Source organism: Nerophis lumbriciformis, linkage group LG23, assembly GCF_033978685.3.
Source record: "Nerophis lumbriciformis linkage group LG23, RoL_Nlum_v2.1, whole genome shotgun sequence".
Lineage (NCBI taxonomy): Eukaryota > Metazoa > Chordata > Actinopteri > Syngnathiformes > Syngnathidae > Nerophis > Nerophis lumbriciformis.
The window spans coordinates 25501346-25524329 of record NC_084570.2 but is presented as its reverse complement, the minus strand read 5'-3'; the positions used below and the strand labels follow the sequence as shown (position 1 = coordinate 25524329).

At 36.6% G+C, this 22984-nt stretch overlaps 1 protein-coding gene across 4 annotated transcripts in view; it reads right to left on the bottom strand.

The window, feature by feature from the left end:
* LOC133622315 (copine-8-like) overlaps positions 1-22984 on the bottom strand; it is a 417761-nt gene that overhangs the window by 319893 nt on the left and 74884 nt on the right. Inside the window, exon 1 of one of the 4 annotated variants that reach the window (XM_061984912.1) lies at positions 15724-15905. The exons of the other annotated variants lie outside the window; for them this stretch is intronic. The gene's annotated coding sequence lies outside the window, so the exon portion shown is untranslated. Of the gene's footprint in view, positions 1-15723; positions 15906-22984 lie in introns of those variants that run through there. 4 annotated transcript variants of the gene reach the window in all.

Genomic DNA, 22984 nt, shown 5'->3' with positions numbered 1-22984 from the left:
TTTGTCTCATCAGACCAGAGAATTTAGTTTTTCATGGTCTGAGAGTGTTTCAGGTGCATTTTGGTAAACTTTTTACTAAGAAATGGCTTCCGCTTGGCCACTCTAGCATACAGGCCTTAGTTGGTGAAATACTGCAGAGATGATTGTCCTTCTGGAAGGTTCTCCTCTCTCCACAGAGGAATGATGTAGCGCTGACAGAGTGACCATGGGGATCTTGGTCACCTCCCTGACTCAAGCCCTTCTCCCCCGATTGCTCAGTTTAGACGGCCATCCAGCTCTAGGAGGAGTCCTGGTCGTTCCAAACTTCTTCCATGTACGGATGATGGGACCTTCGTTCTTGGTTTGTGCTCTGCAATGCACTGTCAAGTGTGGAACCTTATATAAAGACAGGTGTGTGTCTTTTCAAATCATGTCCAATTAACTGAATTCAGCACAGGTAGACTCCAATTAAGCTCTAGGAACATCTCAAGGATGATCAGTTGAAACAGGATGCACCTCATCTCACTTTTGAGCTTCATGGCAAAGGCTGTGAATATTTACCCAGCAGGCACAAGACATTAAAACAACATTGAGAACTTGTTGAATTAGGTCCTGACCTTGAGCAACTCATAACTCGCGTTGAAACAACATGCTTTTTGACAACAATTAACGAATGTTGGGTTCTGGGATTGATTAGACCATTAGATTTTGGTAATTTTCCAACCAATATTCTAGAACACAAATACAACGTTAGAACAACATGCTTTTTGACGTTTATCCAATGTCAGGTTGTGACGTTGATTTGACCATTGAAATTTGCGATGAGGTGGCGACTTGTACAGGGTGTATCCCGCCTACCGCCCGAATGCAGCTGAGATAGGCTCCAGTGACCCCCCGCAACTCCGAAAGGGATAAGCGGTAGAAAATGGATGGATGGATGGATGGAATTTGGTCATTTCCCAACCAATATTCTACAACACAAATACAACGTTGAAACAACATGCTTTTTGACAACATTTTGTTGGGGTTCTGGCGTTGATTAGACCATTGAAATTTGGTCATTTTCCAACTAATATTCTACAACACAAATACAACGTTGAAATAACATTTATTCAATGTCAGGTTGTGACGTTGATTTGACCATTGAAATGTGGTCAATTCCCAACCAATATTCTACTACACAAATACAATGTTAAAACAACATGCTTTTTGACAACATTTAGACCATTGAATTTTGGTAATTTTCTAACCAATATTCTACAACACAAATACAACGTTGAAACAACATTTTGTTGGGGTTCTGGCGTTGATTAGACCATTGAAATTTGGTCATTTTCCAACTAATATTCTACAACACAAATACAACGTTGAAATAACATTTATTCAATGTCAGGTTGTGACGTTGATTTGACCATTGAAATGTGGTCAATTCCCAACCAATATTCTACTACACAAATACAATGTTAAAACAACATGCTTTTTGACAACATTTAGACCATTGAATTTTGGTAATTTTCTAACCAATATTCTACACCACAAATACAACGTTGAAACAACATGCTTTTTGACGTTTATTCAATGTCAGGTTGTGACGTTTGTTTGACCATTGAAATTTGGTCATTTCCCAACCCATATTGTACAATGCAAATACAACGTTGAAACAACATGCTTTTTGACAACATTTAATAAATGTTGGGTTCTGGCGTTGATTAAACCATTGAATTTGGTCATTTTCTAACCAATATTCTACAACACACATTTAATGTGGAAACAACATGCTTTTTGACAACGTTTATTCAATGCCAGGTTGTGACGTTGATTTGACCATTGAAATATGGTCATTTCCCAACCAACGTGGATCCAACATTAGACACCAATGTTGCCTCAATTTAGAAATACAACTAGTTTGCAACGTTGTTTCAAAGTCAGTTTTAAACAACATGTACGTATAATCAACGTTGCATCAATGTCTTGTGCCTGCTGAGTCTTTACATGTGATTTCATAGTTTCCTATTTTAAATACATTTACAAACTATCTCTAAAAACAACATTTCCACGTTGTCATTATAGGGTGTTGTGTGTAGAATTTTAAGGACAAAAAAATAATTTATTTCATTTTGGAATAAGGCTGCAACCAAATGTGGAAAAAGTGAAGCGCTGTGAATACTTTGCGGATGGACTGCATGCTACTGTAGAAACAATAGGTTCACCAGAACATAAGAACATCGCAACGCGAAACAAGAGAAAAAGTTTGTTCTTCCAAAGGGTGAAATCTCTGAATAGTTATTATCCATCTGTGCATGAATGTCCAATTTACATCGCGCATTCAGATTGCTTGTAAGCCCTTGGAAAATTATAGGGTTTGCTCTCAAGAACCAGCTTGATTATCAGCATCCCATTCTCCGCGCTCCTAACCCTCGACAACACCTCCGGCGTTGTGATTGTTCACAGGATTTAATGACACACCGACAGAGCACCTTATTAGAGCGAAGAAAGTTGTGATATGAAATCACTGTGCGTGACTGTTTTAAATGTAAGAAGCACTGTAAAAGACCAGACAAACATCTCTTCAGCTCGTCTCTTCATTTGGTCATGCGACGCAAGCTTCTTGAATGACTAATTGCACTATAATGCTACTAAATTAATGTGGTGCAGCACGGTCAGTATTACACTTAAAGATGATACTCGAAACCGGTTTTCCCGGTTGTTCGATAAGAAAAGAACCGAGTCCTCGGACTGGAATCCCTTTTTGAGAACCGGTACCCGTTATCGAGACCACTATAGTAAAGAAAAAGAGTTGGTTCTTTATTTGAATCCCTCGGAACGAATTCCGTCCCAACCAGAAATGCCCCGTGAGACATCACAAGAAATTACGTCACGTAGCTCAGTCATTAGGCGCAGATTAGGGATGTCCCGATCCAGGTTTTTGCACTTACGATCCGATACCGATGTTGTTTTTGCACTTCCAATCCGATACCGATACTGACCGATACTGGCCTATCCGAGCATGTATTAAAGTTTAAAATTATTTAGCCTACTTAGTTGTCAGAATCATGTTGATAAGGGTTTTAGTACTCTTGATAACAACTAGCCAGCTGAATTAGGGGCGTTTGAATAATACACAATGGTTGGTAACAAGAAACTGACCTGTTTATTCAAGGATAAACACAAAATAGACAAAATTATACATGACAAACAGAAATGGCATCATTGAACTAGGGCTGGGCGATATGGCCTTTTTTTAATATTGCGATATTTTAAGGCCATATTGCGATACACGATATATATCTCAATATTTTGCCTTAGCCTTGAATGAACACTTGATGCATATAATCACAGCAGTATGATGATTCTATGTGTCTACATTAAAACATTCTTCTTCATACTGCATTAATATATGCTACTTTTAAACTTTCATGCAGAGAAAGAAATCACAACTAAAAAAATCACTATTTTTTTCCATACGGTGTTGATCTGGAAATGTTTGCCTCTGCATTTTGATGGTGTGGACGTGTGGCACCAAATGGAGATAAGCGTCTCGACAGACGTTACAATATTTGAACAATGATGACGAAAACTGTTTTCTCTGTCGTGTCCGTGTGTCGAAAATTGTTATGCGCTTATTTTTTTATTTGATTTTGTGCGTGGCATATATTTGCCGTGCGCAGAGGACGCTTGAGCAGTGCGCAATTGCACAGGCGCGCACCTTAGAGGGAACATTGTTCGAACGGCTGCGCTAGCATCACAGCTAACGTTAGCCATGCTGCTACCTCTCTGCTCGGGGAGGGCGTATACGTATGTGACGTATGACGTGACAGTATGTGACGTGTGTAAGAAGGTGCGCTTGCTGTCTGTGAGAGGGAGACACAGGAAAAAGTGAGAAGAGCCTGTCGTGTAATGCCAGCAGCTAAAAGCAACTGCGTGAGAATCCACAGACCTGTGGATGTGTTGAAGGTGTGCTGGAAAATGCGGAACGGAAATTAGGGAGCAGCAGAAAAGTGGAATGTATTATTTAAATCGGTGCGTTGGAAAACACGGAGTTTTTTTTTAAACTGGATCTGGATCGGCATTTTCCCATGCCTTGCCGATACGCATTTTTTTGCAAATATCGGCGGCCGATCCGATCCAAATATCGGATTGGGACATCCCTAGCGCAGATAGCGAAAGCAGGAAAAACAATGGACCGGAAAAAGCGCTCCAAGGTGTAATAAAGTTCAAAACAAAAGGTATAATCCAATGAATAACTTTACTGAGAGATTTGAGCAGGGTACAAACACATGACGAACACTTTTACGACCAACCGGAAACATAGCAAAAAGGCTAGCAACGCACCTCCTTTACGGCAGCTGTCGCAATGTTCTTAAAGCAACCGCAGCACATACATATATATACAACATATATGACATGATCTCCTTTTCTTAACTTTTGTTTTTCTTTCCTTGTAAACAAAACAAAATAATAATAATAATAATAATAATAATACCTGGGATTTATATAGCGCTTTTCTAAATACCCAAAGTCGCACTGTATATGTGTTGTCTGTATAATTATAAATAATGCAGACGAGGCGTGTTGGCTGAGTTCTTGACGTTTACTTTCACAGCGTGCTCATAACCTCATTCTTAGCTGCCGGGTGGCAACATGCAACAACACTTTTCAGGGGTACCGCGCATGCTCGTCACTCCTGTTGCATGCTGGGTAGTAGTGTAGTTGTTATATTCCCTAGCCTAGCTCATAACATCACATCTTTCCCCCTATAAAGAAATAATGTTAACTTAATAAAGTGTATTTCTTTTTTTAGCTTTAACTTTTCATTTTTTAGCATTGTAACCACATTTGAAAACAACTTTTCTCTTCATAGAATTTTCTTTCAATAAAGAAATAAAGTGCAAAAATGTCAAAGCATCATAACAAACTGTTATGTCAAATAGCAGCAGAAGTGCAGTTTTTGGAGAGCTGTATTATTTTAAGTTTTGTGCCCAAGGGACTGATTTTATTTAACACTATATTATTATTTATACACCTATAGTGATCACAGAGACAGGTTGTTTTTGTGATACTGTATATATTTGTTTTTCTGAAAAATCCCACTTAATATACTTTGGGTAACAACAGTCAATATTTATTTTTATTTTTTATTTTTTTAGGGGGGTAACAGTCAATATTTATTTATTTATTAGATTTTATTTTTTTCTTATATAATAAAAGTGAGCTTTTGTTAAACCAAATATTGTGTTTTTTCCATATACAACAACCTATCTGGACTCGATAAGAGAATCGATAAGGAATCGGTCCGATAAGAGGATTCGATAATAGGCTCGAACTCGATAATTTCTTATCAAACATCATCCCTAATTACACTCCTGTTATTTTGCGGCAATTTTCACTTTAAATGTGAGTGAAGAATGCACTACCGATTTCAACACTGAGATAGCAGCAGAGAGCCTGAAGAGTTTAGTCGCAGTTCCAACTTTGACCACAATGTGAGTTCCTTGAAAAAGTGGCGCCGTTTTAAGATTTCTTGGACTAAAAACAAAAAAAACTATTAAAAGCACATATAATTCATTTTTCTAAGCACTGTAATGAATCCACTGTTCGCACAAAAATAACAACATTATTGGGAAAACATATGGGAATGTAATGTGTTGGCATCTGATTTAGACATGGACTCACGTTGAACAAGAGGAGACAGCTCTCACACAGAACCTCCACGGAGCGTCTCTGTAGCGAGGAAACCGAAAACAAAAGGTTTGTCCGCTTAAATAATCAATTAACACTGTGTTGTGTTACTATGCTAGCTCATAAAGTACTAGGCTACATGCAGACTGAGGCTTGCTGGTTGGGTTAGGCTAACGTTGCATGTAGCTCGTAAGTATTAGCCATTAGCAAACGCGGCGTCGTTTAAAACTTTCCTTGACTTTTCATATTTTGTGTTAATATCATCAGACAGTTTCAATCGGGGGTGTCCAAACTTTTTCCACTGAGGGCCACACACTGAAAAATCTAAACATACAGCCATTTTGTATTTTTTTTTTTCAAAACCCATACAATATAGAGATTTTTTTTCTATTTTTAGGACTCCCCTCAAGTTCGATCCCAGGGACCCAAAAGGGCCTCCGTTATAAAAATGTGTAAATCAAGTCTTATATATTTTTATTCCACGCTTAAATCTCATAATTAACTTAATATCTTTCTGCCATTTTTGTTTTTATTATGTTTTACAGTTACCATTTTTGTTGAATAAAAACCCTTTGTTTTATGGCAAAAAGAAAAACATGCAATAGTTTCCCATAAAAATATTTCAAAGTGAAATATTTGGCGCGAAGTAATTGGAAGCTTAAATATGTCAATAATTCATAGAAACAATGATTTTGATTCATTTTGATTTACTTTTCTGAAAAACAGAAAACTGTTTTTTTTTTATCTCATTAAAATTCAAACAGATCCAAAAGTACCACATTTATAAAAGTGTTAAAAATAAGTCATACATTATTTTTTTATTCTCTTAGCTTTCAACGCCTAACTATCTCGATCAATTTCAGATCCATCGATCGATTATCAGTTATTATTTTTTAGTTTGTTTAATTTATTGCGTTTCGTCATTGAAAACTTTGTTTTTCTATAGCAAAAACACAACATATGCAATATTTCCCCCCAAAAAATATGGAAAAATTAAATGTTTGATGTGAAGTATTTGAAACCTTACATATGTCAGTAATTCATAACAATATTGATTTTGATTCGTTATTAGTTTCTGAAAAACAATAACCATTTAAAAAAAAAATCCCACTAAAATTCACAGGGATCTGAAAATGCCCCACTTAAATAAGTGTTAAAAATAAGTCATATATTATTTAATTTTTTTACATTCAATGCTTAACTATCGAGATCAATTTTAGACCTATCCATCGATTATAAATTATTACTTTTTGTTTGTTTAATTTATGCCATTTTTGTCAATGAAAACATTGTTATTGTTTTTATAGCAAAAACACAAAATATGCAATATTTTTCCTTAAAAATATATAAAAACTTAATTTTTAATGTGAACTAATTGGAACCTTAAATATGTCAGTAATTCATAACAACATTGATTTTGATTCATTATTAGTTTCTAAAAAAAAATAACGATTAAAAAAAAAAAAAAATCTCAGGGATTCAAACGTGCCCAACTCATAAAAGTGTTAAAAATAAGTCAACCATCCATCCATCCATTTTCTACTGCTTGTCCCTTAAAATAAGTCATACATAATTTTTTTATTTGTTTTACTTTCAATGCTTAACTATCATGTTCAATTTCAGACTTATCCATCGATTATACATGTGTATTATTTTTTTGTTTGTTTAATTTATGCCGTTTTGTCACTGAAAACTTTTTCTTTAGCAAATACACAAAATATGCAATATTTTCCCCAAAAAATGTATAAAAGTGGAAATTTTTATGTGAAGTAATTGGAGCCTTCGATAGGTCAATAATTCATAACATTAATTTTGATTCATAATTATTGTTTCAACAATAGCAGCTTTAAAGAAAAAAACTGTGTTATTAGAGTCAACATTGCAGCTTTTTCTTATTACATTTCACCTGTTAACTCTTTTAGTCCAGTTTTTGTGTTATTTATTTTTGTAATAGTATTTTAAGAATGTGCCGCGGGCCGTTAAAAAAATTAGCTGCGGGCCACAAATGGCCCCCAGGCCACACTTTGGACCCCACTGGTATTCCTAAGCTTCTAGATTTAACCTTTATATACCGTACCACAAGAGAATCACAAGAGTTGTACGAAATGTTTTTTAAACATAAAACAATATAGTACATTTAACCAATTCGTACAGGGTATAGTATACTACTAAGTAGGGTTTTTCCGATACCAATATTTTGGTACCGGTACAAAAATGTCTTTCGATACTTTTCTAAATAAAGGGGACCACAAAAAATTGCATTATAGGCTTTATTTTAACACAAAATCTTACGGTACATTAAAACATGTTTGTTATTGCAATGAGGTGGCGACTTGTCCAGGGTGTACCCCGCCTTCCGCCCGATTGTAGCTGAGATAGGCTCCAGCGCCCCCCGCGACCCCGAAGGGAATAAGCGGTAGAAAATGGATGGATGGATGGATGGATGGATGGATGGATGGATTATTGCAATCAAAGAACAATTTTGGCCTTTAATAAAATAGTGAACATACTAGACAACTTGTCTTTTAGTAGTAAGTAAACTATCTAAGACTCCTATTATTCTGCTGACATATGCAGTAACATATTGTCATTTCTCATTCTATTATTTTGTTAAAATTATGAAGGACAAGCAGTACACAATTGATTATTAATCTACTTGTTCATTTACTGTGATTATCTGGTTATATTCCGTTTCAACATGTTTTAGCTTCACTTCTGTTAAAATGTAATAATCACTTATTCTTCTGTTGTTTGATACTTTACATACGTTTTGGATGATACCACAGATGTAGGTATCGATCTGATACCAAGTAGTTACAGGATCATACATTGGTCATAATCTAAGTCCTCATGTGTCCATGGAAGTATTTCCTGAGTTTATAAACATATGAATTTTAAAAAACGGAAAAAAGATTTTGTGACAATGAAAAATATTGATGTAATCATAGTAGTATCGAATAGATACTTGGAATCGACTGTACTTGGTATCATTACAGTGGATGTCAGGTGTCGATAGGGATGACCCGATCCGATATTTGGATCGGATCGGCTGCCGATATTTGCCAAAAATTGCGTATCGGCAAGGCATGGTAAATAAAGTTGATTTGATTTGATTTGGTAAAATGCCGATCCAGATCCAGTTTAAAATAAAACTCCGGTCCGTGTTTTCCAACGCACTTATTTAAATAATACATTCCACTTTTCTGCTGCGCCGTAATTTCCGTTCCGCATTTTCCAGCACTCCTTCAACACATCCACAGGTCTGTGGAATCTCACGCAGTTGCTTTTAGCTGCTGGCATTACACGACAGGCTCTTCTCACTCTTTCCTGTGTCTCCCTCTCACAGACAGCGAGCGCACCTTCTTACACACGTCACGTCATACGTCACATACGTATACGTCCTCCCCGAGCAGAAAGGTAGCAGCATGGCTAACGTTAGCTGTGATGCTAGCGCAGCCGTGCGAGCAACGCTCCCTCTAAAGTGCTCGCCTGTGCAATTGCGCACTGTTTAAACGTCCTCTGCGCATAGCAAATCTATGCCACGCACAAAATCTAATAAAAAAATAAGCGCATAACAATTTTCGACACACGGACACGGGCGCCGAAAAGGGGGCGTAAAGGAGACGGATTCTAGGGGTCCATGATGGAGGGGGGCCCAGAGAGGCCCCTAATGATGATGAAATTATAATACAGAAAAATAATGACACTAAGTTATTAACTAACATATAATCACATATGTTTTATTTTCCATGTCCTGGTAACAATACCTTTATTTGTTTTGGAAGCATCAACCCCTGCAGGAAATTTATCAAGCTGTTCTTATTCAATAAGAGTTTATTTCCAATTTAAGAATCAGTGGTGCAGCAAATAAATGACTCAAAATGAATTCCATTGTATTCAGAGTGCTCAGTTCTTCCCCTACTGTACATGTCAACTGTGATGCTGTTCTTCTTTCAAAAATATGGTAATGATAGTCAAAAATACCATTAAAATGCATAATTGTATGTAAAATAGCATCAAAAAATGTTGCCGCTGTGTTGGGGGCCCTGTAAAGATTATTTTCATGGGGCCCAAAATCCCTAGCGGCGCCCCTGCACGGACACGACAGAGAAAACAGTTTTCGTCATCATTGTTCAAATATTGTGACGTCTGTCGAGACGCTTATCTCCATCCGGTGCCACACGCCCACACCATCAAAATGCTGAGGCAAAAATTTCCACATCAACACCGTATGAAAAAATTAGTGATTTTTTTAGTTGTGATTTCCTTCTCTGCATGAAAGTTTAAAAGTAGCATATATTAATGCAGTATGAAGAAGAATGTTTTAATGTAGACATGCAAGCCTTGAAAGAAAATTTTGAAAATCAAGACTACATTTCCTGCAAATGGGTGCATTTCTACCCTATATTTTAACTTTAGATTTATTCTCATATCAAACTCTGACACTTACATCCGGCGCCCCCCTCCACACCCTGGATTATAAATAATGTAAATAATTCAATGTGATTATCTTGTGTGATGACTGTATTATGATGATAGTATATATCTGATAGTATATATCTGTATCATGAATCAATTTAAGTGGACCCCGACTTAAACAAGTTGAAAAACTTATTGGGGTGTTACCATTTAGTGGTCAATTGTACGGAATATGTACTTCACTGTGCAACCTACTAATAAAAGTCTCAATCAATCAATCAAAACACATAGAATCATCATACTGCTGTGATTATATGCATCAAGTGTTCATTCAAGGCTAAGGCAAAATATCGAGATATATATTGTGTATCGCAATATTAAAAAAAGGCCATGTCGCCCAGCCCTAGTTCAATGATGCCATTTCTGTTTGTCATGTATATTCATTCATTCATTCATTTTCTACCGCTTGTCCTTTTTGGGGTCGCGGGGGGTGCTGGAGCCTATCTCAGCTGCATTCGGGCGGAAGGCGGGGTACACCCTGGACAAGTCGCCACCTCATCGCAGGGCCAACACAGATATATTATTTGTATATATTGGGGGTGGGAAAGTTCACAAAATCCACGGTGCGGATGTTTTTACGGTTTTGTGAGGTAGTTTTGTGTTCAATTTAGTGAACATTGTTGGTTTTTAAACACCCAGGATACCGTATCTCCCAATATTGCACCATTATCATTTAATACTTGTGGTTCTTACACAAATGTATCATTAAATTAAACTTAAAATTGGCACCTAAAGTTTTGAGTTTCTGACCCTTGAAGGGAATGCAAGAATTCTCATATTTATTGATACAACACAATAAATATGTATTTGAAGTAAAACCATAATATTTTTAAATAACAATGTACCAATAATTGCTTTAAGTGTACATGGTTAATATTTTCAAATATTTAAGATATTGTTACACTGCCATCCTGAGTTTTTGTCCGATTATAATTGTGATCAAAAATGTAACTATTCAATGATATTGAAAATTTCAAATACTTGGTATTGGATCGATACCCACATTTGTAGTATCGCCCAAAACAAATGTAAAGTATCCAAACAACAGAAAAATAGGTGCATATTATAATTTTGTCTATTTTGTGTTTATCCTTGAATAAACAGGTCAGTTTCTTGTTACCAACCATTGTGTATTATTCAAACTCCCCTAATTCAGCTGGCTTTTCAATATGATTCTGACAACTAAGTAGGCTAAATAACTTTAAACTTTAATACATGCTCGGATAGGCCAGTATCGGTCAGTATCGGTATCGATCAGTATCGTATCGGATCGGAAATGCAAAAACAATATCGGTATCGGATCGGAAGTGCAAAAACCTGGATCGGGACATCCCTAGGTGTAGATCCACCCATGGCATTTGTTTTCATTAAGAGGCGAGGATTAGCGATTTAGAAGAAGCTAAAACAATGCCGACTGCGGAAGGACGTTAGCCGCTAGCCAGCTAGCCATGGTTTAAAACACAGCTTGCTGAGCAGCATTTCAGTGTTATAGATTCACCTTTATCGTTAGTTTTTAAGCCAAAATGCGTTCATTCTCCCTTTTCTGTCCACACACCGTGGCTGCTTGTAAGTACTCTGTGATTGTGCGCTGTCGAACATGCTCCTCTGCTCGTAAAACCAGCAATGTCACGACGGCGCGCCATCATGCCCGTTAAAAAAAAAAGAAGAAAAAAAAGGGCAATCGGTACTTTTCAATCAGAGTATAGTACTATTTTTGATTCATTAGTATCACGATACTATACTAGTACCGGTATACCGTACAACCCTACTACCATGTGAATTGATTAACGAAGACCCCGACTTAAGCAAGTTGAAAAACTTATTCGGGTGTTACCATTTAGTGGTCAATTGTACGGAATATGTACTGTACTGTGCAACCTACTAATAAAAGTTTCAATCAATCAATCAATCAATGTCACCACGTATTCATGGCTGTCTACAAACTCCGCCTGTCAACCTCTGCCTTTCTTTCCTTATGTCCGAATAGCACCTCTATCCCCCCTTGCTTGACCTTTTAATAATGTCTGACCGGGGGCTGGTGTGTACCCTTCTTGTCGTCTTTTGTTGGCTCACACTGACATGAGAGCCTTCGCTCCAGATGGCAACGCCTGACGCTTTCTGCTTTCACTTCTTGTCTTGTTTCATTTGCTCCTGCAGTTACTGTAATCTTACGCTCTGTCTTTTCATCAGACTCAATCGACTTTGATCTTTTCTCTACACGCCCGCATTTCTTCCCCTTCCGCCTAATGTTTTTTACCTTCAGGTAGCAGGTCAAGAAGACAAATAAAAACATGGCACCTTGAAATGAATTTGTGTTTGAAGTCTGAAAGGCCTGTCACTGAATGTCAAAATATGTATGGCATTGTTGTGTGTGAGATTTCAGCATTAATAATACAATCAATTTCAACATCTGAAGTCTCAATCAGTTGCTTTTACTTGGAACTTTGATTTAGGACCGCCTCTATTTGCGACCTTTTCGCTTTACGAACATTTACATCATGACAAATATGCCTCTGTGTGAGAACCATGTCTCGGCGTACCAACGCTTCATTCATTCATTCATTTTGCATGCCGCTTGAAGCCATTTTGATGACATCAATTCCTGTTTCGAAGCGGCACTTCTGATGTGTTTATTTCCACAACTGTCGTACCTTGCGCAGGTCAGAGCTGTGTAAGCCTATCTTAGATATCACTTTGTGTGGCCAGAAACACTTTAAATGTGTCCAAATTCTCACAGTCTCGCTTCCGCTAAACAACACCGCTACCGCTGCAATAACACCTGTCTGTGTAAATATATATAGATATTCTATTGTATCGTTTTATGTAACTTATTTGTTACTCTTTTTCTATTTATCTTTGAGTGCCTTCCAAAAAGATTAATAAAGTTTATGTCTACTATCTTTAGCTTCGGTTTGCTAGAAAATTTAACCTACTCTTTGACCTATCGTTTTAGCTAGTTAGCCTCCCGTTTGTGGCACCTTCAGTTCGAGGATGTTCTCAGCGAAGGGGGATTTGTTCCGCAGCAAGTCTTTAATTGTGATGAGACAGAAAAAGATGCCACAGAGGACCCTTGTTACAGCAAGAAGGCACTACCGGGACACAAGCCAATGAAAGATCGCCTCACAGGGCTAGTTTGTGCTAACGCTAGCAGTGACTACTTCAACAACATTGTTGTGACTGTTCAACAATGCCACAAGTATTCACAGACACAAAGTAAAATGATATTCCTTTTTTGTTTTTTACTGTAGCAATACGGTGGTTCACATTTTGGAGCACACCAACAAGACTTTTTGTGTGTGTGTGCGTGTTGACAATTAATCTTGCTGTAATGCGGTTGTGTTGTTTGGATTAAAAAAAAAAGAGATTGTTGAGCCATTATCCCCTTTTTATGTTGGTTTGAGATATATATATATATATATATATATATATATATATATATATATATATATATATATTTATATATAAAAAACACTGTAATATATATATTTATATAAAACACTGTAATATATTATATATATATATATATATATATATATATATTTAACACTGTAATATATATATATATATATATATATATATATATATATATATATATATAACACTGTAATGTGTATATATATATATATATATATATATATATATATATACACACACACACACATATACACACACACACACATAGTGTCTTCAAAGTGTCCAGTAAAAAGGACTTATGTCAAGGCTACAAATTACTATTGATTACATGTATTCTTATGGTGATATCCGCTTCACTGCACAAAATGTTTGGTTTACAAACCATGATCAAGTTTGTTAATCGTGATTTAATTGTATATATAATTGTTATACATTTATTCATTTGCAAGAACAGATTTAAACCGGTTTGATTTTTTTTATCCGACTCTCGTATGTTGGCCCTGCGATGAGGTGGCGACTTGTCCAGGGTGTACTCCGCCCGATTGTAGCTGAGATAGGCTCCAGCGCCCCCCGCGACCCCGAAGGGAATAAGCGGTAGAAAATGGATGGATGGATGGACTCTCGTATGATGAATATTCTCTAAAATGCACAGTAAATAAATTAAACAGAAAAAAATTAAGCCAGCGTTATCTGTATTTGCAAACGAAATGAGCTTGCTGGTTAACAAGGTTTATTAAAAAGAAGTTGATGCAATTATCGAGGGGCATTTTTCTCGTCATGATGCTGGCCTTAAATTAAATTGTGGGCTTGTTTGAGACTCTGTATGCTTGCAAGATGCCACCATTGGTTGAATTGATTTTAAATATAGAATTATGAAATGATTAAGTGATAACAAACCCTGGAATACTTTTTAACTATCAAATAAGCTATACTTTGTGCTTACACTCAACATTTCCATTGATAAAGATAATGTTTCAGGGATGAATCTGTATCCAAATCGAGCAAAGAATATGTGGAAGTCTGAACTTTCATATACAGTAGTCCCTTTTTGAGCATTTGTATATGAATGTCAACATTCATGTAATCTTACAGATTCAAGTTTTCTTTTTATAAAAGTCAAGCGAGTGAGCTTGTAAATGTCAAATATATTTTTACTGATTGAGATCACCCACTGTTTGTTTGGAAATATATATATATACATCCATCCATTTTCTACCGCTTGTCCCTCTCGGGGTCACGGGCCTATCTCAGCTGCATTGGGACGGAAGGCGGGGTACACCCTGGACAAGTTGCCACCTCATCGCAGGGCCAACACAGATAGACAACATTCACACTCACATTCACACACTATGGACCATTTAATGTTGCCAATCAACCTATCCCCCGGTTAGTGTGTGTGTATATAAATACATATATATATATATATATATATATATATATATATATATATACACATATACATATGTATATACATATATACACACATATATATATATATATATATATATATATATATGTATATATGTGTATATATATATATATATACATATACATATACATACAGTATATGTATAATAGGGCTGTCAATGATAACGCGTTAACGCATGTGATTAATTTAAAAAAAGATCACACCATTAGTTATGACCGCATGTAAAACCGAAAGTATGCACCTATTGTTACACGGTGCAAAGATGAGTGATGAGAGGCGGTCAATTTCACTTCAGAACAAACTCCAATGGAACTGTAGATAAAACTGAGGTAATTTGTTGGCATTGCAGTGACATACTTTCTTATCATTGGCGCACAACAAGTTTAAAATAGCATCTTAAAGCTAAGCACATACAGGGCTTCCGCGGGGCATTAAAACGCAATCAATGAATTATGCGAAAATTAAGGCTTTAAATGGGAATAAAAAGCATTTAAGTCGATGTCCAGAGGTATTGAAAACGTTTATACAATTGTAGGACTGCACTGATAGTAGTAAGTCAATCAATCGACCATTAAATGAAAATGAACTCGATAACTTTGCCGTCGTCGATAAATTGCTGCGTCTGTCTGTGATTCGTTTCTTCGGCTGCGGCTTTCAAACTGCATACAAAATGTCTTGTAAGGTTTGAAAGTGTGACAAGTGCTGCCTCCATACGGTAATGAAACGGTTCTGGGGACCCAAACCTTGTCATTCTTTGGTGACTGCAGGCGTGTCGTCCTCGACTGTGACATCATGTCATGTTCATGAGAAAGATGAGCTTGTTTTTTTACACGACTCCCATCAGCCGCCTGCAATAGTGCACTTCAACACACATGAGATAAGTTGGCTAACATTAGCAGGTCTGGTGACGCACGTTACGTGACCTACGGTGGCCTCGAACGGACAACCAAGGCACATCTCACAATAGACACAACTCTTAATTCTCTGACATCCATCCATTCATTTTTTACCGCTTATTCTCTGACATTCCCACAGGAAATGAATGAGAGTGCCTTCAGTTGTCAGACACTTGTTACATAACTTGCTCTCTACTGTACCCATTTTAAACAACTGAGAGGGTGTAAAATACAATCTATTCAAGATGTTTGATTGACTAGACTTATTTTTAATACATCTAAAGCACATGTGTCAAACTCAAGGCCCGGGGGCCAGATCTGGCCCACGATATCATTTCATCTGGCCCGCAAACACCTGGAAATGATATGTGTCAATAAAGTACTTAATATTTTCTCACTAATTGTAATAAATTGTTTTCATTTTGACAGAAAAAATATATGTACTGCTTGAAATTGCATGCCTTTTAAACTTTAATAGTATCCATTATTGCAACAAATATTGCAGCATATTGTCATACTTTCCAAACATTTTGTGTCTAAATAAAAATAAACACTTAAATATCTGCTTGACTTATGATTGTGCAGCAAACTACCCATCAAATTAATAAAAATGACAATACATTTTACGGTGTTCTTTACAGCATATTACTGTAAATTGAAAAAAAAAATACTATTTTAACGGTGTATTACAATACGAATCATTTGTTTTTACGGTAGAAAAACTGGCAGCTAAATTGTCAGAATAAAACAGGAACGTGTACGGTTTTTCCATTAACAATATAATGTTGTAAAAACCAATGTAAATTTAATAGTAAAATTCTGGTAACTAATCTGCCAGTTTTTTCCATAAAAAACAAAACAGTGGTACTGATTTTATATTTACTGTAAAATGTGTGTAAGAAATAAAAAAAACAATATTTTACAGTAACATTTTATAAATATACATTTTTTACTGTAAAATCGATAGTCTACTTAAAAAAACATAATTAATAATGAAATCCAGAGGCAAATTCATACATTATTCGCTGTTGCACGCGGCCCTCTGATGGCAGCCATAATTGTGATGTGGCCCTTAATTAAAATGAGTTTAACATCCCTGATCTAAAGGATGCAAACATCATTCTATGATGTGCCTTTTTTTTTTTAAGAAAGAGTAGATGCAGATGTAAATACTGCATTATGTTAAGTTGTTTATGGGTGTGTTTACTATCTGTACTTTGCTATATTATTGCAAATACTCTAAAAATGTGCTCTTAATTCTTAGTATACTTACTGTCACCCATTTTTAAGCAAATTAATGCCTTGCAGTTAAGTAAAACATTTTTAAAAACATGCTTTGATCACATTCTGACAACAAAATTGCATTTGTGTCTAAATATTGGGGTATTTTCTTTAGTGAATTTTTAATATGCAAGCGAGTAATAACTTGTGATTATTCATGATTAATCACAGTTCAAGAGTGTAATTAATCTGATTTGAAAAAAAATATATCTTGATAGCCCTATGATGTATATATTTATATAAATATATATATATATATATATATATATATATATATATATATATATATATATATATACACATCCATCCATCCATCCATTTTCTACCGCACATATCAAATATAACTCCAAAATGAGCCATTTTACAGTATTACACAGAACAATGCCAACAACAGGCTTCCAAGTGTACACCAAGAAGATTATTTAACTGGGTTTTAACTATTAAATGAACCTAAAATAAGACTTATTTTTATCCGTGTGGTAAATATCGGACAAGCTTATGAGATGTGATGCAAGTGTAAGCCACTGTGACACAATTATTAATTTTATTTTTGTATTTAAAAAAAAATGTCTGTGATGACAATGAGGGATTTTTAATCACTGTTATGTTGGAATTCTTATTAATATTGATAATGCTGTTGATATTATTAATTTTTGTTTGAATACTTTGGATTGTTTTGCATCATGTTTGTGTGTCCTCTCAATTACTCTGTTGATTGCTATTCTGAATGTTGCTGGGCCAGGTTTGGTTCGGAATTGGAATTGTATTATTATTGTATTATTGTGTGGGGCGGTATGCTCGGTTGGTAGAGCGGCCGTGCCAGCAACTTGAGGGTTCCAGGTTCGATCCCCGCTTCCGCCATTCTAGTCACTGCCGTTGTGTCCTTGGGCAAGACACTTTACCCACCTGCTCCCAGTGCCACCCACACTGGTTTAAATGTAACTTAGATATTGGGTTTCACTATGTAAAGTGCTTTGAGTCACTAAAGAAAAGCGCTATATAAATGAACAGAAACCTAATAAGGATGAAGAGTCAGATATGCTGTCAGTGAAATTAAGGCCCCTACACATACTTGCCAACCTTGAGACCTCCGATTTCGGGAGGTGGGGGGAGGGGGGTGGGGGGTGTGGCTAAAAGGGGCGGAGTATATTTACAGATATATATATATATATATGTATATAAAGAAATACTTGACGTTCAGTGAATTCTAGCTATATATATATATATATATATATATATATATATATATATATATATATATATATATATATATATATATATATACACATTTGTTTTATTTTATATATATATATATATATATATATATATATATATATATATATATATATATATATATATATATATATATATATATATATATATATATATATATATATATATATATATATATATATAAAAGAAATACTTGAATTTCAGTGTTCATTTATTTACACATACACACACACATACGACTCATCTACTCATTGTTGAGTTAAGGGTTGAATTGTCCATCCTTGTCACTATTTTTCTAACCATGCTGAACACCCTCTCTGATGATGCATTGCTGTGTGGCACGCACAAAAGTGCTTTTATCAAATGCACTAGAGTCTGGAATCTTCCATTTCTCCCTAGCATGGCCCAAAACCGGTCAATCTTTGCTTCCTGAGGAAGATCTTCACTGCCAAGCACTTGGTAGCCTTCTTCCCGGAGGCTATCCAGGTCCAATCGCAGCTGCGGCTTGGAACTTACAAGCATATTTCTTCATCTTACACGTCGTCGGCGTCGCCATGGCTGGATCTTCCTCGTTCTTCTGCTTCGTCTCCTTGTTGTGTGCGCAGTTGTGCACTGCACTCTCTAAAAGCCGTAGATGTTATTGTCACAGATGCATGTACAATAGATGGCAGTATTGTCCTGTTTAAGAGTGTCACAACTGTAATAGAGTGATCTATCAATCAATCTATCTATCCATCAAGAGGGACAGAGACAGCGCACAGTGCATGTGGATCACATGTTACCATGGCAAGAAAACATGGAGAGACTGCCAGTTATCTTGTCTCCACCAGTTGCAGAAAATGTGCCATCAGTACAACTGGACAGTGCTGTTTCAGTTCCATCATCAGGACCATCAGTGAGTCAGACACAAACTAGTCTCATCATTGAACCAGATTAAATGGCTGCTGAGTTGCCATCATCAGAACCCAGATCACCCACAACAAAAACCCCACCAGTGATCCGCAAGTACCCAGAAAGGTTTCGAGTACCACCAACAAAACTGAATCTCTGAAGACAGTATAAAAATCTGTGTTAAAGGTGTACAAATACTGTTTGTATAATAAGCATGTTATTGTTTACAAATGAGGGTTAAGAGTTCAGTACTAAAAAAAAAAAAAGAATGTGGCTTAAGTACAGTTTTTTAATTGAGCTGCTGCATTTTTGGTTGGGTTGTTTATTTATTTTGAGTAACTTCTACATTTCTAAAAGGGGAGGAATGTAATAGAGTGATCTATGTTTGTCTGTTGCCATCTCCTGGTGAATTTTGGCTATAGCGTACTGGGGTTACTTTTTGGTTGGCCAACGATTTACGTGGTGTTGCGCACCTGACGTCAAGTGTGTGAGTCTGTTCTGAAGTCTACAGTAAAGAGACGTACTTCATCACCTCGTCTGTTTATTGCCTCCAACTCAATATATTAAAACAACATTGCTGTTTACGGCAGACGAACTGCTTTAAGGTAGACGAAAACGTGACTGCTGTTGTTGTGTGTTGTTACCGCGCTGGGAGGACGTTAATGAAACTGCCTAACAATAAACCCACATAAGAAACCAAGAACTCGCCCTCGATCATTCTACAGTTATAACGTGATTGGGCAGGCACGCTGTTTATATCGTGGGAAAGCGGACGTGAAAACAGGCTGTTGACACGTCACTCAGGTCCGCATGGAGCTGGAAGGGGCGTGGCCTCCAGCTCCGCCTGAATTTCGGGAGATTTTCGGGAGAAAATTTGTCCCGGGAGGTTTTCGGGAAAGGCGCTGAATTTCGGGAGTCTCCCGGAAAATCCGGGAGGGTTGGCAAGTATGCCCCTACATGGCATGTACCACCCACCAATTGAAGAAGTGGCTGACATCGGGAAAATATACAAGCACTAATCACAAGATCAGTAGAGGCCAGGGTCTACCACATCAAATAGCACCTCGGATGCAGGCTGTGCATAGAAGCCCCTTAGTTGGTGCAGCACATCACCGCAGGGTGCATGTTAAGTTAAAGTTAAAGTACCAATGATTGTCACACACACACACTAGGTGTGGCAAAATTATTCTCTGTATTTGACCCATCACCCTTGATCACCCCCTGGGAGGTGAGGGGAGCAGTAGAGAACCAAGGCATTCATGGCATTTCGGAAGATCTGTACCAAATATGATCTGGAGGTCCCAGAGTCAAGATGGCAGATACCACAGAATGTGGTTGAGAACCCTTAGGCCAAGATTCTGTGGGACTTCTGGATCCAGACTAATACAAATGGTGATGTTAAACCATCCTGACATAATGGTGGATAAACATTGAAAGACATCAGTGGTGATGTAGCAATCCCGAGCGATACCTGGAGAAAGACCAAGGGTTGAAGGAAGAGCTAGAGAAGATGGAAGAGGTGGTGCCAGTAGTGATTAGGATCCTGGGGGCCGTAATCCCCAAGCTATGGTTCCAGCAGATACTTGGAACAACATGTGACATCTCTGTTCAGAAGAACAGTTCAGATTCTGGGCAGAACTCTCAAGTTCCCAGGACCCGAGCTTGAAGGAGGTACCGCCGGGGTGGGTGAAACAAAATGTCCTCATGATCTTTCACCCATTTTTGTTTGCATGTTTCATTTCACTGGTCTACTTGGCCAATACGATAAGTCCTTTACTTACTCCGCTCTATCTTTGTCATCTATAGGCTGTTTGATCTCTCTCGCAGTGTCTTCCTTATCACTTAATTGAAACTCGCATTCTGTCGAGCGATACACATTTCCCTGGTCATAAATATTGCGCGCAAATACAATAAAACAACATTTGGATTAACACTGTTGTTACTGGAGCTGTAATATATAAAACATGACCACCGTTTTAGCAGTGTTGATATCTTCTGGTCATCTTCTTTCACTCTGCTTATCCTTGACACGCCAGCCGACTGAGTCTTGTTCATCCAAAGCACACTTTACATTTAAGGCTTGCTTTTATAGTCAGATTACCTGTTAGAAAATATGCATGTGTCTAATCTGATCAAATATGATGGAACTAGGAATTAATCAAACCAAATACATAATCGCTGAGGGGATTACGTACGTCTCCTTGTCTCCTTGGGGCAAAGTGTATTTTGCATTTTTTCTGTAACACGATGACAGGTTTATAAATGCAACCCATGGAATGCGAATAAGAATCATCACTTCCGCTACAGTTAGCTTTGGAAGTATAAAGTGTTTGAGTTAGCTTTTATACGCCACCACAATGGAGTTGAAAGTGTATGGAGAGAAAAGGAAGAGCTGGTGATCCAAGGCATACCACATCACCTGTCAAACGTGGTGGAGGCAGTGTTATGGCACGGGATGTGTGGTTGCGAATGGAATGTGCTCGCTGGTGTTTAAAAATTGATATATGATGTGAATGCTGACAAGATTAATTGTGAGGCGCATATGTCTATACCAGGGGTGTCCAAACTTTTTGACTTGATGGTCGGTTTGAGCTAAAAAGGGCTAAAAATTTGATCGAGCGGCGAAAGCTGACTGCATGAAAAGTAACTACAGTATATATATATATATATATATATATATATATATATATATATATATATATATATATATATATATATATATATATATATATATATAGTATATACATATATATATTTATATGTATACATATTTGTATATATATATATATACATATACACACACACACACACACACACACACACACACACACACACACACACACACACACACACACACACACACACACACACACATATATATATATAGCCTATACATATGTATGTGTACATATTATTTTAATATAATGGATATATAAATAATATACAAACTCCGTTTCTATATGAGTTGGGAAATTGTGTTAGATGTAAATATAAACGGAATACAATGATTTGCAAATCCTTTTCAACCCATATTCAATTGAATGCACTACAAAGACAAGATATTTGATGTTCAAACTCATAAACTTGTTTATAAAATGTTTATCAGTTTGAACATCAAATATGTTGCCTTTGTAGCATATTCAACTGAATATGGGTTGAAAATGATTCGCAAATCATTGTATTCTGTTTATATTTACATCTAACACAATTTCCCAACTCATATGGAAACAGGGTTTGTAAATGGATATCAAGAGTATGTGAAAATTCGACTTCTATCTTGTTTACTTCCGTGACAACCTCATTAAAGTTTTGTAATCAATCAGACATATCAAGCAGCTAAAATGTGACAAACATGGATATGTGTGGAGCGTGTTTTGCATTTTTCCCATCATGCTTTGTAAAGGATTTAAATGGGTGTAATTTAGAATTGTTCATGGTGCGTGGATGTTTTACATAATGTCCACAAAGTTCTGTGAGCAGGTTGTGTTACGTGTGACCATGTCTGTTGACATTTTGTGTTGGTTGTATTTTTTTATTATAATATTTTGCACCATGACTAGGGAAGGTTGTTTTCATTAGGTCATATAAATAATGCTGCGCACACCTGTTTGCAGAGCATTATTTAAGGTAATTGCCCTGGATGTCTACCTATGTCTGCTAATTGGTGACAGAACAGTGACATCAACATTTTTAGACTGTTAAA